The sequence below is a fragment of the Neoarius graeffei genome, chromosome 20 (genome assembly GCF_027579695.1).
Source record: "Neoarius graeffei isolate fNeoGra1 chromosome 20, fNeoGra1.pri, whole genome shotgun sequence".
NCBI lineage: Eukaryota > Metazoa > Chordata > Actinopteri > Siluriformes > Ariidae > Neoarius > Neoarius graeffei.
Window position 1 is genome coordinate 18,301,812 of NC_083588.1, and position 15,699 is coordinate 18,317,510.

General features: G+C 40.6%; 1 protein-coding gene across 3 annotated transcripts in view; it reads left to right on the plus strand.

The window, feature by feature from the left end:
• prkcab (protein kinase C, alpha, b) overlaps nucleotides 1-15,699 on the plus strand; it is a 435,027-nt gene that overhangs the window by 301,468 nt on the left and 117,860 nt on the right. The gene's annotated exons all lie outside the window — the stretch shown is intronic.

The following is a 15,699-nucleotide window of genomic DNA, read 5'->3' on the forward strand; positions in this document are numbered from 1 at the left end:
TCGAGCAAAAACATGGCTGAATCCTGAATGACTCCTATTTGTATAAATAGGGGACTACATAGGCGGCAAAATGTAGTTTTTTCTCTGCCATGGAAGTGCACTTGTATACCGAGGAGGAAGCAATTTGCATTACAGCCGTAAATGAGGATTCAAAATGGCGGCTCAGCTCGGTTTTCCCTTTCGGGCGCTTTCGTTTTCTGTTAGAATTTGGTAAAGAGAAAAATAAATATATTATTTACCAGCTTAAGGTCGGTGCGTATGGTGAAATACCATGACCTCAGCCTTGAATACTGACCTCAGCCCAGAGGCCTCGGTCAGTACTTTCAAGACCATAGTCACGATATTTCACGATACGGACCTCCCAGCTGGTAAATAACATATATACAGGTAGTCGTCGACTTACGACCTATGCGACTTACGACCGATCGACTTTACAACTGTCTGGTTATGACTGGCAAGTGTTTCCCAGCTGAGCTAGCTGAGCTTACGACAGTTTCCGCCCCAACTCCCGGCAGCGCCCAGCATCCAGCCAGTGTTGCCAGATGCTGCTGACAGTTTCCAGCCCAAAATATGTTCAAAACCCACCAAAATGCACTTAAAACCGCTCAATCTGGCAACACTGCATCCAGCCTCTTCTATGATGTGTGCAGTGTTTCGCTGGACAAATAACGAGCGAGCTACAGCGCGCATACGGCTTAACCAGATCTTGTGCTATAACGTGCGCAGCTGGTAATCAAAGTAACTTTCACTTTTCTGTTCTGTTACACTGTTCTGTGTCCAACGTCCAAAATGAAAAGTTAGTTTTCAACTGTTCAGCTAAAAAAAAATGTAATTAAAACAATTGTGTTGTTGAAATGATGTGTTTGCAATTTATTTATAATCAAAAACTGATACAGGTGGATGAAAGAGTGATAGTGTGATAAAGTACTATACTAGTACTACTGAGTGATAAGAAGTCCTAGTGAATGCTTGATAAGTAGACAATAATAAATAATTAGGTGTATGTTTTGGCGTGCGCTGCGCGCGCACACTATGACTCAAAATAATAATACTGGCAAGAAATAAAAGTTACTTTCACCCCTGAGTATGCAGTGTTTGACTTAAACCAAATAATAAGCCAAGGTAATGAAATAAGAAAATGTTGATAAAATAAGACTTTAAGATGATTACAACATCATTACACATCACAATATACTTACGTTCATTTAACATAGGCCAACTTACGACCAGATCGGTTTACAACCGGTCAGTCATAACCAAACGCAGTCGTAAGTCGACGACTACCTGCATACAGTATTAAATACAGCTTGAGCACATACTGCTTGATAAGTAAAAAAATTACTGACTTAAGTTCAAGTTCGGAATTTTGCTGAAAGCGAGACGGCCTTTTGATTTCATAAAATCGGTGAAATTTAGTTCCCTCTGAAATTTGGTCATTCTGATGCATGTTTATTTCTGTAATATCTCACAAAATATCAGGCCATTCTGTGGCTGGGAAGTTATTTAATTTGAGGGGATTCCCTAGCAAATAATGTGCAGAAGAAGTCTGTGCGCGCATGCGTAGATTTACCTTGACTGTGCACTGACAGTTCCATCATTCTGTCACTAAACGAACAGCTGATCACACCGAGGTGCTCGCTGACCGCTGATATTTATTAGTTTGGTCCTGCATTATCTTTTTCTTCGCAAGATAACGTCTTTTCTCGCTTTCCGTTACTGTAGTCGCTCTTTCATGTTTCATTTGTGTCCTCCATTTTTCTTTCCTGTTTCAAATTTGTATCCCACAATGCTTTGCGTGAACGGGGAAAGCCCACCACGTGATGCATGACGTAGTATCTTAAATTGGGTCATGGTGAAGCAGGAAAAAATAGCAGAGAACTTATGGCCATGTGGCCCTAAATTAATTAATTGTTCTATTAAAAAAAAAAAACTAATAAAATTGGAAGTCTGTGATTCGAATTCAGTAGCTTTCGGTCCACGAAACAAAAATAACGCTACGTTCACACTGCAAGGCTTAATGCTCAATTCTGATTTTTTTGTGAAATCCGATTTTTTTGTGAGGTCGTTCACATTAACAAATATATGCGACTTGTATGTGATCCTCAGTATGAACGAAAAGCGACCTAAAAGTGTTCCGCATGCGCATTGCAGGATACGACGACGTCACACGCAGTGAGCATGGCCAGTGTTTACGGAAGTAAAACCGCCCGGTTGCGGTATGACCCATCCAATCTAGCTTGAATAGCTGCATCCCCCCAAATGGAAATCAGCTCCCTAACCTCTGCGTCCTTCCATTGAGAAGATTCAGAACCTTCACAGCCCGAAGCGTCCCTCGCATTGATGTCATGCGCAGGGGCGCAGATACGTTTTTTGAACTGGGGGGGACAAAAAACTGGGGGGGACAAAGCTACCAGCAAACCAACCCCAACCCTGATATGCCTGTCAAACTTGTTGTGGGTTACCATAGCAACCAAGCTCGAGCTCGCAACCTGTGCAGTCTGCGCAGCTCAACCAACCGAATATCAGTCTTTGTTTTATGTGAGTTGTTGCAACTATGTATACACTGCCGTGCACCTCAATAAACCGAATGGTAATTAGTCTTTTGATTTTTCCATGAGGTTTGCCTTATGCAAAGAAAGACAGCATAGACGTTTTTTCCTCCCTATAAGTGGGGGGGACCGAACGAGGTGAATTTAAATCTGGGTGGGACGAGTCCCACCCTCTATCTGCGCCCGTGATTATGTGCCATGTTGTTGTAACTTTTTTTGAGAGACCCGCCGCCTACTTCAGCGCAGAATAGTGACGTTTGTGGCTTGTTGATGACGTGTAAGTCGGATGAATGCGACCTGGCGGTTCAGACTGAAGTCACATATGAAAAGAGCGGATAGGAATCGGAATTAGGACCACATATCCAAACGGCCTGGGTCGGATTTGAAAAAATCAGATCTGTGTCGTTCATATTGTCAAAGATCGGATACAGGTCACATATGGGCGAAAAGATCGAATTTGAGTCACTTCAGCCTGCAGTGTGAACGTAGCCTAATTGGATGTCGGAAAATTATTTTTATGACCTAAACTTGAAAAATCCGAAAGGCAGTCTACCTTTAACTGAAAATTTCAGCTTTGCATCCAAAAATCGTGTTCAACTCTCCAAGAAGTGCTTAAGTCAATAATCACATCTGAGGTCTGAATCCTGATGTGTGCAATTTCAGGATTGAATCCTCATTACACATAACTGGATTCTGAATATGATCCTAGGTCTTGAGCATGTTCACATCCTGGAAATTCAGAAAACAGTCCATCTCAATATTCCATGGCATCAGGTTATAAACAAATACAGTCGGAGGAAAATGTTTGTACACCCTTTGGAATGTTTTACATTTCTGCCTAAATTGGTCATAAAACATCGCCTGAACTCTTCAGCAATCTTAAGAATGAACAAACAGTGTCTGCTTGAACTAAAACCACTCAAACAATTACATGTTATCATATTTTTATTGGCCATAAGATGGAAATATTGACAGGATAGGGAGGCATAAGTAAGTACACCCTTAGCTAAGGCTCATCCAAGAGCTAATTAGACTAATTAGATGATTAAACAATTTGACTCAGGTGTGAGCCAACCTGATGTCCAGTCACTGAGGTGTGTCGTAAGCTACCCACCCCACTGGAAAACCAGTTAAAAGGTGTGTTTTGATGAGAGGCATGTTCTGTGCATCATGCCTCGCTCAAAGGAGCTGTCTGAAGACTTAAGACACAAAATAATTGATTTGTATAAAGCTAAAAAGGGTTACAAAACCATCTCTAAGACCCTTGGTGTTCATGTGTCTACAATTAGAAAAATTGTGTATAAATGGAGACAATTTGGAACGGTTGTTACTCTGCCAAGGAGTGGCCGCCCTGCGAAGATCACTCCAAAGGCACTGCGAGTCATCATCAATGAGGTAAAAAAGAATCCAAGAGTGTCCGCTGAAGACTTGAGGAAATCACTGAAACATGCATACATCTCTGTGGACACATCTACTATAAGAAAGACACTGAACAAGAATGGGATTCATGGGAGAAGGCCACGGAGGAAGCAATGGCTGTCCAGAAAGAACATTTCTGCTTGTTTGGAGTTCGCGAAAAAGCATTTGGATGCTCCTCAGCGCCACTGGAAAAACATATTGTGGTCTGATGAAACCAAAGTTGAATTGTTTGGGGGGAACACACCACATCATGTGTGGAGGAAAGTCGGTACAGCACACCATCAGCAAAACCTCATCCCACCGTCAAGTATGGCGGCGGTAGCATCATGGTGTGGGGTGCTTTGCTGCCTCTGGGCCTGGACAACTGGCTATAATCAATGGGAAAATGAATTCTCAAGTATATCAAGATATTTTGCAGAAAAACCTGAGGCAATCTGTCAAAAAGTTGAAACTCAAGAGAGGATGGGTCCTGCAACAGGACAATGACCCTAAACACAGAAGCAGGTCGACATTAGAATGGTTTCAGAAGAACAAAATTCACGTTCTGGAATGGCCCAGTCAAAGCCCCGACCTCAATCCAATCGAGATGTTGTGGCATGACCTCAAGAAAGCCATCCATTCCAGGCATCCCAGGAATCTTGCTGAATTGCAACAGTTTTGCAAAGAGGAATGGTGCAAGATTTCTCCTGATCGTTGTGCCCGTCTAGTCTGCAACTACAGGAAACGTCTGGTTGAAGTTATTGCAGCCAGAGGAGGGTCAACCAGCTACTAAATCAAAGGGTGTACTTACTTATGCCTCCCTATCCTGTGAATAATTCCATCTTATGGTCAATAAAAATATGATAAAATGCAAATGTTTGGGTGGTTTTAGTTCAAGCAGACACTGTTTGTTCATTCTTAAGATTGCTGGAGAATTCAGATGATGTTTTATGACCAATTTAGGCAGAAATGTAAAAAATTCCAAAGGGTGTACAAACATTTTCCTCCGACTGTACATAGACAGCTGTGGCATCTATATTTAAAGGCAATTTGGAGTGTAATGTTGAGTGACGTGGGAATGGGGGTTTAACCTAATCGTACTCTGTACATATCAATCTCACATTGCCTTTCACTTTCTACCGACCTCTATTATTAATCATAATCAACACTGCACTGTAATTAAGATTTTAGCATTCCTTATTTCGCATTCTGTCTTAAAACGAAACAGCAAAAGATGCTAAAATACCATTTAACTGTGTCTAGCTGTCATATCTGTTTTGGGGTTGTGTGTTACCATAGAAACAGTTAAGTTTTTTTAGTTCAGGCAGATGAAAAACTTAAAATAGGATCTCCAAGTCATCATCTGGCAATTAACATAATTCTGGCATGAGGTGAAAGAGGATTTGTGTGTGTGTGTGTGTGTGTTTTTCTCTGTGCTTGTGCACTTCTGCTTTAGGTTATAATGTAACACATGTTGGAACTCCCAGAAGCAGCAGGTCTCGTTTCTTCTCTTCTCTCCTCACTCTCACTATTTCTGTCTCTCTCCAGTATTGACTGCCAGATGTTCAGCCCACTGGTATGTGTTATATTACATGGTTAGTTCCCACTAAGGTCACTATGGAGACATGTTCAGGTCTAGCAGGCCTCCCCAGGTAGCATTCTTCATCCTGTTAAAGGTGCTCTCCTTTCTCAGGAAAGTGGCTGATCTTTGAGTTCAGAGCTCTGAGTCAAAGTTGATTTAATCACTCAAGAGTCGAGCAGCATGGCTGCACTACACACACAGAGCAAACAAAGTAGGGAGATTAGATTTCTGGAGCTAAACACAAGACACTGATACTCACTGAGTGGCATCAGCATCTTTTAGTCCACTTCCAGCTCTGGATGGATCAACAAATGGACAAATTGTATATATTTTTTATACTTTTAAACCGCATCGGTGCTGAAAAATCAATATGATTTGTCAGTGTTGAACATGGGAATATGTCTCTGAAGGTTCTCAGTCATGCAGGTCATAAACCGTAGGTGCGAAAGAAGGCAACTGGACTTGCTTGAAATCCTTGAAGACGTTTCTTCAGTTCTGTCTGACTAGTGCGGAGTTCCAGGTATTTATCCTCTAATGGACCAAAAGATTGAGGTCTACCAGAAACCCACACACAGACTAGTACCTACTGTTTGACTCTCACCACCCACTGGAACACAAATTGGGGGTCATTCGGACCTTACATCACAGGGCTCAGAACATTCCTACAATGGTAGAGGGGAAAAAGAGAAGGAGCAAAAACACATCAAGGAAGCACTTCAGAAGAGCGGGTATCCCAACTGGGCTTTCGTCAAGACCAGAAAAAGAAACATACCGTAACAGACAGGGAAGAAAACAGAACATTGTCATTCCTTACATTTCCGGACTATCTGAGAAACTCAAGAGGATCTTCTACAAACACAACATCCCTGTACACTTCAGACCAAGTACTGTAACACTCTGAGGTAGAAATCGGTCCACCCTAAGGACAGAATACCCAAACACAAACAGGTCAACGTAGTGTATGCAGTTCAATGCAGTGAGGAATGCATAGACCTGTACATTGGGGAAAAGAAACAACCACTTCACAGGTGCATGGCTCAACACAGGAGAGCCAGTTCCTCAGGCCGAGATTCTGCAGTCTGTCTTCATCTCAGTAACAAAGGACACTCATTTCAGGGCTGCAATGTACACATTTTAGCCAGAGAAGACCAGTGGTTTGAAAGAGGAGTAAAAGAAGCCATCTTTGTCAACCTGGAACGACTATCACTGAACAGACGAGGTGGTCTGTGTTAGGGTTTTGCTGGGAATTGAACCCGGGTTGCTGGTGTAGTAATCCAGCAAACCCCCACTAGGCCACCAGGGGAATGACTCAAGTGCAGAGGAGTGAGGCGAAGGTAGAGTAGAAAAAACAGTTTATTTACAATGCAAAAAATCCAAGGCAAAAAACAAAAGTATAATCCAAACGCTCAGAAGATATACGGGAAAAAATAAAAAATCCAAAAGTTCAAAGTCAAAACCAAAAGCCAAAAATCCAAACGCTCAGAAGATCCAAAATGGTAAATACAAAGTACAAAAAGTCCACAAGAAAGCAAAGTACAAAAGACCACAAAGGCAAGGAACACGGAACAGAGGTCTCTAGTGATAACATAACAGCACAAAGACTCCGTGACTAGGGACCAAACTGAGGAAGTATTTATACACAGGGAAATTAAGAAACTGGGCGGGGCAGGAAATAAAGAACAGGTGGGGGTAAAAAGCACATGGAAACAGGCAATCAAAACAAACACAGAAGCGGTGGCGGCCTCTAGAGGCCAAAACAAACATGACAAGATAAAGCAATAACAGCGGCCTCTAGAGGCCAAGACAGTCCCCAGTCCTAACAGTCTGAGGCACCACTTATCGGCCACCTACAATGCAGTCCTTGGCACACTTCCCAGACAACTGAATACACATCCACACGAAGACTCAGCTGACTTCAATGACTCCCATGATGGCAGAGAGAGCCAACGACCCACAGATCACACTAATGACCCTCTAACACCGTTCACACCCGGCCTCCAGTGACCCTAACAACCTACAGGATGACTGAGAGGGTCAATGACCCATGTGACTTCAACGACTCTCCTTAAGCCTAGGTCACAACCGGACGTACGATTTTTTTGGCCGTGCGATTTTTGGCGTTTCCCAAATCGCTGCGTTTTTTTTGTTCGTGGAGAAAGACGCACGTTGGCCGTAAGTTTGTCTTGCAACCTGAAAAGAATGTAAGCGCCCGTAGAGTTTGTTTGACATGACAAAGAACCTCTGCGGCCAGTCTACGGCTTGAAAATCAGCACGTCACGCGCGCCCTCCGTGCATTTCACGCGCGCCTTCCGTGCGTTTCTTGCGGTTTTTTGCACGTAGACTGGCCGTAGGAGCACGTACGGCCGGTTGTGACCGAGGCTTTAGGGTTACTTAAGGTCCACTAGAGGATAAATACCTGGAACGCCACACTAGTCAGACAGAACTGAAGAAGCTTTTCGGATGAGAGCCGAAACGTCTTCGAGAATTTCAAGCAAGTCCAGTTGCCTTCTTTCGCACCTACGGTGAACTTGGAAATCCTCTGTGACCTTCTCTGCTCTGTTAGTAAATACTGGAAAAGATCCAGTCTGTCTGAGCGTCTGATGTTTGACAGGTACATAATAAAACATCAGGAATTTGTCAGTTTGTTTCCAGGTAGATTTCGCCTTCCTTGCAGGGTCAGAAGCAAACATGTCAGTTCGCAGCAGAATTTGTGAAATCCATGTTAATGCACCATGGAGTGGTTTTTGAGTATGCTCATTATTTTGGATAATTTTATTATTTTTGTTTGAAATAGAAAAGGGGATATGACAGGTTGGTGTGACCACATGCACCATTGTTTTTCATCTGACATACCTGATTCATATGTCCTGGTAAAATAAATAATAAATATACTACTACACTTGTAAAGGAAGTCGTAACGATACTGCAATAGTGGTGTAGAAAATCATAACTCATACCAGGTTTTTTTTTTTTATTATACTGGTATAATGAGTCATAACTGGACTGATATACTGGTACAAAAAGACCTAATCATGTCACAGTACGGGTATAGAAGTTCATAAACAATATTGATATAGTGATCGTCATAACAATACTGCTATAGTAAGCCATAACTACGTCTTGATATCTGGTATCGAAGAATTCCATCGTAATTCATCTGCAGTGTGTCACTTTGTTTTCAGATGTAGCCTTCGTTGAAAAATGTCAGTTTGCAGCAAAATTTGATAAAGCTGTGTTAATGCACCATGGAGTGGAGTTTGAGTATGCTCTTCATTTGCCCTAATTGTATTCATTTTGGATTGAAACAGAAAAGAAGATGTGATAGATGGAAGCACGACATATTTTTGTGGTTTCTTTTGTATAACAAACCTGATTCATATTTCTGCAGATTGGTATAATGTACTTCTGGGACAGAAAATCTTCGCTATACTGCTGTAAGAGTAAATAAAGTCATAACTAACGCTTCTTTACGTGTACAACAAATCATGCCAATACTGATATACTGGTAAAGAAAGTCATACTACTATGTAGGCTGGTATAGAGAGTCATAACTATACTATGATACTACTGTAGTTTGGAAAATAATTATGTTGCTGTACTGGTTTATGATGTCATACCTGTACTATTTTACTGTTATGTAAAGTCTCGAGAATATCATAACTATGCTGCTATACTGGTCTAGGGCATCTTTGCTATATTGCTATACTGGTCTAGGGCATCTTTGCTATATTGCTATACTGGTCTAGGGCATCTTTGCTATACTGCTATACTGGTCTAGGGCATCTTTGCTGTATTGTTATACTGGTCTAGGGCATCTTTGCTATACTGCTATACTGGTCTAGGGCATCTTTGCTGTATTGTTATACTGGTCTAGGGCATCTTTGCTATACTGCTATACTGGTCTAGGGCATCTTTGCTGTATTGTTATACTGGTCTAGGGCATCTTTGCTATACTGCTATACTGGTCGAGGGTATCTTTGCTATATTGCTATACTGGTCTAGGGTATCTTTGCTATATTGCTATACTGGTCTAGGGTATCTTTGCTATATTGCTATACTGGTCTAGGGTATCTTTGTTGTATTGTTATACTGGTCTAGGGCATCTTTGCTATATTGCTATACTGGTCTAGGGTATCTTTGCTATATTGCTATACTGGTCTAGGGTATCTTTGCTATACTGCTCTACTGCTCTAGGATATATTTGTTATACTGCTATACTGGTCTAGGGTATCTTTGCTATACTGCTCTACTGCTCTAGGATATATTTGTTATACTGCTATACTGGTCTAGGGCATCTTTGCTATGTTGCTATACTGGTCTAGGGCATCTTTGCTATATTGCTGTATTGGTCTAGGGCATCTTTGCTATATTGCTATACTGGTCTAGGGCATCTTTGCTATGTTGCTATACTGGTCTAGGGCATCTTTGCTATATTGCTGTACTGGTCTAGGGCATCTTTGCTATATTGCTATACTGGTCTAGGGCATCTTTGCTATGTTGCTATACTGGTCTAGGGCATCTTTGCTATACTGGTCGAGGGTATCTTTGCTATACTGCTATACTGGTTGAGGATATCTTTGCTATATTGCTATACTGGTCTAGGGCATCTTTGTTGTATTGTTATACTGGTCTAGGGCATCTTTGCTATATTGCTATACTGGTCTAGGGTATCTTTGCTATATTGCTATACTGGTCTAGGGTATCTTTGCTATATTGCTATACTGGTCTAGGGTATATTTGCTATATTGCTATACTGGTCTAGGGTATCTTTGCTATATTGCTATACTGGTCTAGGGTATCTTTGCTATATTGCTATACTGGTCTAGGGCATCTTTGTTGTATTGTTATACTGGTCTAGGGCATCTTTGTTGTATTGTTATACTGGTCTAGGGCATCTTTGCTATATTGCTATACTGGTCTAGGGTATCTTTGCTATACTGCTCTACTGCTCTACTGTATATTTGCTATACTGCTATACTGGTCTAGGGCATCTTTGCTATATTGCTATACTGGTCTAGGGTATATTTGCTATACTGGTCTAGGATATATTTGCTTTTCTGCTATACTGGTCTAGGGCATCTTTGCTATATTGCTATAAGGGTCTAGGGTATCTTTGCTATATTGCTATAAGGGTCTAGGGTATCTTTGCTATATTGCTATACTGGTCTAGGGCATCTTTGCTATATTGCTATAAGGGTCTTGGGTATCTTTGCTATACTGCTCTACTGCTCTAGGATATATTTGCTATACTGGTCTAGGGTATATTTGCTATATTGCTATACTGGTCTAGGGTATCTTTGCTATATTGCTATACTGGTCTAGGGTATCTTTGCTATACTGCTCTACTGCTCTAGGATATATTTGCTATACTGGTCTAGGGTATATTTGCTATACTGCTATACTGGTCTAGGATATATTTGCTTTTCTGCTATACTGGTCTAGGGCATCTTTGCTATATTGCTATACTGGTCTAGGGCATCTTTGCTATATTGCTATAAGGGTCTTGGGTATCTTTGCTATACTGCTCTACTGCTCTAGGATATATTTGCTATACTGGTCTAGGGTATCTTTGCTATATTGCTATACTGGTCTAGGGTATCTTTGCTATACTGCTCTACTGCTCTAGGATATATTTGCTATACTGGTCTAGGGTATATTTGCTATATTGCTATACTGGTCTAGGGTATCTTTGCTATATTGTTATACTGGTCTAGGGCATCTTTGCTATATTGCTGTACTGGTCTAGGGCATCTTTGCTATATTGCTATACTGGTCTAGGGCATCTTTGCTATATTGCTATACTGGTCTAGGGCATCTTTGCTATACTGCTATACTGGTCGAGGGTATCTTTGCTATACTGCTATACTGGTCGAGGGTATCTTTGTTGTATTGTTATACTGGTCTAGGGCATCTTTGCTATATTGCTATACTGGTCTAGGGCATCTTTGCTATATTGCTATAAGGGTCTTGGGTATCTTTGCTATACTGCTATACTGGTCTAGGATATATTTGCTTTTCTGCTATACTGGTCTAGGGCATCTTTGCTATATTGCTATACTGGTCTAGGGTATCTTTGCTATATTGCTATAAGGGTCTAGGGTATCTTTGCTATATTGCTATACTGGTCTAGGGCATCTTTGCTATATTGCTATAAGGGTCTTGGGTATCTTTGCTATACTGCTCTACTGCTCTAGGATATATTTGCTATACTGGTCTAGGGTATATTTGCTATATTGCTATACTGGTCTAGGGTATCTTTGCTATATTGTTATACTGGTCTAGGGCATCTTTGCTATATTGCTGTACTGGTCTAGGGCATCTTTGCTATATTGCTATACTGGTCTAGGGCATCTTTGCTATATTGCTATACTGGTCTAGGGCATCTTTGCTATACTGCTATACTGGTCTAGGGCATCTTTGCTATATTGCTATACTGGTATAGGGCATCTTTGCTATATTACTATACTGGTCTAGGGCATCTTTGCTATATTGCTATACTGGTCTAGGGCATCTTTGCTATACTGCTATACTGCTCTAGGATATATTTGCTATACTGGTCTAGGGTATCTTTGCTATATTGTTATACTGGTCTAGGGCATCTTTGCTATACTGCTATACTGGTCGAGGGTATCTTTGTTGTATTGTTATACTGGTCTAGGGCATCTTTGCTATATTGCTATACTGGTATAGGGCATCTTTGCTATATTACTATACTGGTCTAGGGCATCTTTGCTATATTGCTATACTGGTCTAGGGCATCTTTGCTATACTGCTATACTGGTTGAGGGTATCTTTGCTATATTGCTATACTGGTCTAGGGCATCTTTGCTATACTGCTGTACTGCTCTAGGATATATTTGCTATACTGCTATACTGGTCTAGGGCATCTTTGTTGTATTGTTATACTGGTCTAGGGCTTCTTTGCTATATTGCTATACTGGTCTAGGGCATCTTTGCTATACTGCTGTACTGCTCTAGGGTATATTTGCTATACTGCTATACTGGTCTAGGGCATCTTTGCTATATTGCTGTACTGGTCTAGGGCATCTTTGCTATATTGCTATACTGGTCTAGGGTATATTTGCTATACTGCTATACTGGTCTAGGATATATTTGCTTTTCTGCTATACTGGTCGAGGGCATCTTTGCTATATTGCTATAAGGGTCTAGGGTATCTTTGCTATACTGCTCTACTGCTCTAGGATATATTTGCTATACTGGTCTAGGGTATCTTTGCTATATTGCTATACTGGTCTAGGGTATCTTTGCTATATTGCTATACTGGTCTAGGGTATCTTTGCTATATTGCTGCACTGGTCTAGGGTATCTTTGCTATATTGCTATACTGGTCTAGGGTATCTTTGCTATATTGCTATACTGGTCTAGGGTATCTTTGCTATATTGCTATACTGGTCTAGGGCATCTTTGCTATATTGCTGTACTGGTCTAGGGCATCTTTGCTATATTGCTATACTGGTCTAGGGCATCTTTGCTATACTGCTATACTGCTCTAGGATATATTTGCTATACTGGTCTAGGGTATCTTTGCTATATTGTTATACTGGTCTAGGGCATCTTTGCTATACTGCTATACTGGTCGAGGGTATCTTTGTTGTATTGTTATACTGGTCTAGGGCATCTTTGCTATATTGCTATACTGGTATAGGGCATCTTTGCTATATTACTATACTGGTCTAGGGCATCTTTGCTATATTGCTATACTGGTCTAGGGCATCTTTGCTATACTGCTATACTGGTTGAGGGTATCTTTGCTATATTGCTATACTGGTCTAGGGCATCTTTGCTATACTGCTGTACTGCTCTAGGATATATTTGCTATACTGCTATACTGGTCTAGGGCATCTTTGTTGTATTGTTATACTGGTCTAGGGCTTCTTTGCTATATTGCTATACTGGTCTAGGGCATCTTTGCTATACTGCTGTACTGCTCTAGGGTATATTTGCTATACTGCTATACTGGTCTAGGGCATCTTTGCTATATTGCTGTACTGGTCTAGGGCATCTTTGCTATATTGCTATACTGGTCTAGGGTATATTTGCTATACTGCTATACTGGTCTAGGATATATTTGCTTTTCTGCTATACTGGTCGAGGGCATCTTTGCTATATTGCTATAAGGGTCTAGGGTATCTTTGCTATACTGCTCTACTGCTCTAGGATATATTTGCTATACTGGTCTAGGGTATCTTTGCTATATTGCTATACTGGTCTAGGGTATCTTTGCTATATTGCTATACTGGTCTAGGGTATCTTTGCTATATTGCTGCACTGGTCTAGGGTATCTTTGCTATATTGCTATACTGGTCTAGGGTATCTTTGCTATATTGCTATACTGGTCTAGGGTATCTTTGCTATATTGCTACACTGGTCTAGGGTATCTTTGCTATATTGCTGTACTGGTCTAGGGCATCTTTGCTATATTGCTGTACTGGTCTAGGGCATCTTTGCTATATTGCTATACTGGTCTAGGGCATCTTTGCTATATTGCTGTACTGGTGTAGGGTATATTTGCTATATTGCTATACTGGTCTTGGGTATCTTTGCTATATTGCTAAACTGGTATAAGGCATTTTTGTTATACTGGTATAGGGCATCTTTGCGATACTGCTATACTGGTTTAGGGTGTCTTTGCTATACTGGTAGAAGGCATTTTTGTTATACTGGTCTAGGGTATCTTTGCTTTGCTGCTATATTGGTCTAGGGTATCTTTGCTATACTGGTATAAGGCATTTTTGCTATACTGGTATAGGGTATTTTGCTATGTTGTCATACTGGTATAGGGTATCTTTGCTATGCTGGTATAAGGCATATTGTTATACTGGTCTAGGGTATCTTTGCTATACTACTATACTGGTCTAGGGTATCTTTGCTATACTACTATACTGGTCTAGGGTATCTTTGCTATACTACTATACTGGTCTAGGGTATCTTTGCTGTATTGCTATACTGGTAAAGGGCATCTTTACTGTACTTGTATTGAAAGTCATTATCTTGCTACACTGGTATAGAAAAAATATCCTGCTAGACTAGTGTATTGACAACTGAAATAATAACTATATTAAGTAGGATTTGGAAGACAGATGGACTTTGATGGAGCTTCGGAGGTCTCTTGCTTTACCTGAGCTCCTTCAGCTTTTCCCTTCTCTCTAAGGTTCACAGCGTTTTTCTAAGAGACAAACAAAAACATCTAAATGCTTATACACAGGTGAGAATCATTACGTGTTGCCTACAGATTCAATCCGACGTCTCTCCGTCTGCAGCTGACGCTTGGCCACGCCCCCTCTGCCACAGTTATCTTATCATATTATTATCAGAAGTAACACGTTACGTTAGCTCACTAGATTATAACAGCAAGTGCACAATTTATGTCCCAATCACTTGTTCCACCTGCCATACCAATACCAGTACTCATAAAATGTATTTATAAAAAAAGTTAATATTTAATGGAGTTGAATAAGCAAAATAGTGCCATATTGTTATAATGTCACACTTCAGGGGTGTTTATATTCAGCTTATTTCACAGTTATATTGCTATTTGCTGCCAATCTTGAGTTCGGGCTTATAAAAAGAATTGTGTATTGTTGTACCGGTAGTGTCATGATGTGCTTTGAATAGGCTTAGTCTAGGGGGGGAAAAGTTTTATTTAATCAACAGGAGATAATGAAATGAGAAGACAATAATGACTCCTTTAGATATTGTAGCAAATAAGCCTGTAGTTTGCTCTTAATGTACCTCAGTCTGTTTCTAAGGTCCCTGTATGTTATTCAGGTGGTGGATATAAGCTGACTTATTACTCCTTTTTCTTATTTCTTGCTTTCATGAGACTTTAAAAATGTTTTCGGGTCACATCACATTAAATAGAGACCTGCTAAGATCAGTGGAAACCTTTTGTGTTTTCAGTCGAGTGGAGGAACATGCCAGTTTCACTGTTACAGCTCCTTTAAAAGAAGGATGTTGGTCTCCCCCTCTTGGTTTTGAAGATCACTGCAAGGATTTTGTTTAACCTACTTTGAGTACGCTGTTATTACGTATGTGCTTGTTACGCCTGCTTATTTTATATCTAACCAACTTTGTACCAGTGCTTTTTATTTTATTTGCATTTTTCAGTGCATATTTTAGGAGATTAACATTGAAATCTGGACAATTTAC